The following is a 3,608-nucleotide window of genomic DNA, read 5'->3' on the forward strand; positions in this document are numbered from 1 at the left end:
GTACCCCTGGAGTCCCCAGCTGAGTAGCCAATAAGCGAGAATAACTGTTCAATCAAGAGTAAGTGTTAAATTGATCATCAGACAACAGAATTATTCTGTCTACACAATCCAGTGATCTTGAACAAAACAATTCCTAAAATACTAAATGTGGTTCCACACAATAAAACTAACATTGCCATCTATCCAAAACAGGCCTAGTTCATTCCAAAGGAATTTTCAATATACATATTTCAACCATTTTCCAACTTGGCTTTTGATCCTACTCTAAGGAAAATACCCCTGAAGGACCAAACTTCAGATTTTAATTTATGAGGTATTTTTGCTGTAGCTCAACAGGCAAACACGTTCTCTGGTGAAAGGGAGAAAAACCATGCAGTACATGTCTCAAGACACTAGTCTGGTTAATTTTTTTTTCTATGTACCAGTCATCTTTTATTGGGTGTTAATTCTCAATGACAATATAAAAGGATTCAAGGGTGTCAGGCAAAGGTCATGGTGAGGAATGCAAAGTGTGTCCTTCACACTGGGCCCTCTTCAGTGGTACCTGCACAGCCGCTCACGTTTCAGCTCCTTGTAAGAAAGGCAGTAGTTGAAAAGCATGTGAACTGCCAGCACCATAGAAATCCCCATGACGCTCTCTTTTTTCACATTGACGTAACTGTTTTAACACAGGTAGTAACCTTTTTGAAACACTCCAGCAATGCATTTAGGAGTGATATCCCACCTCAGTATCCAGCTTGGCAGCTCTCCTAGTTTGACAACCATGAGCTGCTTCTCCTTCACTGGTATGACTGATGGCATCTTGGAGTCCTGAGTGTCTGCGGTGAGTCAGGTTAACTTTTAATTTTTGTTCAGTTTAAGGTACCTCTCTGTGTTGGAGTTCTCATGCGTCTTGATTTTTATTTTTTGGTTTGTTAAACAGTTTGTGAACCAATTTATTGCGCGAGCAACTCACTACCACAGAGGAGAGTGGCTGTGGCTCTGGGGTAACGTGATCTTACAGAAAGGGCGTTAAGTTTCCTTCTTAGCCTTGCCTATTATGTTGACCTACAGCCCCAATGGGGCATGCTGGGCAGACTGTTAATTACACCAGACTAAAGTATGTAAATCACAACAGCTTGATAGAGTTAGCTTTCAAGAAAGTAAAAATTCCTCACCATCTAACAGAGTACAGAGTGTGTCTTGGGGCGCCTGGGTGGCTCAGTCAGTTAAGCATCCAACTCTTGATTTTGGCTCAAATCATGATCTCAGTTTGTGAGCCAGCTTGGGACTCTCTCTCTACCTCTCTCTCTTCTCCTCCTGGGTTGCACTCTGCCTCTCTCTCTCTCTCAAAATAAATAAATAAACATTAAAAAGAAAAAAAAAGAGAGGGTGTGTCTCTATAGGAAATTTCACATTTCTAGGTGTGAGGACAGAAGAGGACTCATTCAACAAGTATTTATTGAATAACAAGTACGTGCTGTACTCTCTTACTACTTTAAGTTTGGTTCCTGGACAAGTCACATCCACATAACTTGGGAGATTCTTAGAAATGCAGGTTCAAGGGTCTACCCCAGGCCTACTGAATCAGCATCCCAAGGTGATTCCTACATTAAAGTTTGAAAACACCGCTAGACACCATGTTAGGTGATCGACTTCTACCAGTGATCTCCACTTAATGTGTTATAAAAATAAAAGTCCAGGTCATACAGCTGCCAAAATTTGCTTATGTTACAACTTAAGATCTAACTCTAACGCACTGCTAGGAGCATGGCATAAGTATTTACAGTGATATGAAGTAAGCAAGGGTCTTTTGTAAAATCTCAAATGCAAGCCAAAAATGAGCCTCACTTCAAGGTAAACAAGGATGCTTCAACCTACCTGGTAGAGGTAGACCAAGAAGGCTCCCATTTCTAAATTCAGGTTGGAAAAGTTTCCCATAGAGAAACTCTAGACACTAGGAAGACCTAGGAAATAAAGGCTGGTCTCATCTGGTTTCCAGCTGGCAATGAGAAAAGGCTAGAAGGAAAATTATCCAATTCATTTAGCCAGCTAATTTATTTAGGTCTTTCACTAGTCCATGGCCCTTGCATGGGAGAAATCACATGAGGTAGATAAACATCAGGAAGGGATGTCTCCACTGATTTCATTGGACAGTTGTGTTACATTTTATCTTCATTTTCTGCTCCAGTAGATGCTGGTAATACTTCTTGACAGGTTGTGTAGAGCCACAGATTTTCCAAAGCCAAATGGAACTGACTTTAAAGATATTGTAGAAATTAATGACCCATGAGAGTTTTCTATGGACTTATATCTACTCTCCCTGGAGCTTCCTCCATGTCAATCTTTATCAACTTGTCTATTTCCCAGCATCTTACTTTTACATTTTTCTTTTAATTTTTAATGACAAAAGCATTGTATAAATTCATGCTTTAGAAAAAAATTCAACTAATAAAAAATATTATAGTGAAGTGAAAAACCTGTTTTACTCCTCTACCCAAAGGTAATTACTATTAACATTAGAATGCATTTTTCCAGACCTTATTCAAATTTATACTGTACCTGCATATATCCACATGTAGTAGTTTTACATACTTGGACTATACTATATTATTATTATGCAATTTTTTTGCTTACTTCCTTCTTTCACTTTATCTTGGAGATGGTTCTCTTTTTCTCTCACCATATATTAAACACATACAATTTCTACACATATACATTTTTCTATACATATACATTTTTCTATACATGTAATTTCTAAAGAGTTGCATAACGTTCCATAAACTAGATTTATCCTGATTAATTTAATCATTCCCCTATTGACAAAGATTTAAATTCATTCTGATGAGTTTTTAAACAACTATAACAAATATAAATGGATAAAAATAAAGAATTATAACAAATTTCCCAGATGGTCATATACAAGAGCAATATATGAAAATCAAGAGCTTTTTCATATATTACTAATAACTAATCAAAACCTAATTTTTAAAAAGCCCATTCACAGTAATAGAAGTACGCAAGGACAATATGAAAAAAAAATCTATAAAATGTACTGACAGTTATAAAAGACCAGAATAGTAGAGATATATACCTTATTCTTAAATGAGAAAATACAATGTATTAAGCCTATCAATTATCTCAATAATTATCTTTACAAAAATCAATGTTTCCCAAACAAATGGCAGTGGATAGTTTATACACCTTGACAAACTGGATGTAAAGTTATTCTAGAACAGGAATCGTAAGAAACAGCCAAGTATATTTCGGGAGGAGAAAGAAGACACAGTTAAGACACCCCCAATTTTGATGAGTGGATTTGTTTTAACTCTACTATCACCACACTTTGCCCAGTGCCAGCAGAATAAGCATGTTGTTGAACTGGAGCTCCCACGGAGACAAAGAGGGAGGGAGGGAGGGAGGGAGGGAGAGGGAGAAAGAGAGAGAGAGAGAGAGAGAGAGAAAGAAAGAATGTATCAAAATACAATTTAAGATAAATTTAAAAATCAAACTTCCAGAACACTACCACTAAAGTCAATATATTCTTTGAGACCAACTGCCAATTATAGCAAAATATAGTAAAAGTTTAGGAGTTATTTGAAAAGAACAGAGATTCTATTTGTTGGCTA

At 36.8% G+C, this 3,608-nt stretch overlaps 1 pseudogene; it reads right to left on the reverse strand.

The window, feature by feature from the left end:
- Positions 1-435: 435 nt before the first annotated feature.
- LOC112856295 (ATP synthase F(0) complex subunit f, mitochondrial pseudogene) lies at positions 436-810 on the reverse strand (annotated as a pseudogene).
- Positions 811-3,608: the final 2,798 nt, after the last annotated feature.

This window comes from Puma concolor, chromosome B3 (assembly GCF_028749965.1).
Source record: "Puma concolor isolate L17-30 chromosome B3, mPumCon1.1.hap2, whole genome shotgun sequence".
NCBI lineage: Eukaryota > Metazoa > Chordata > Mammalia > Carnivora > Felidae > Puma > Puma concolor.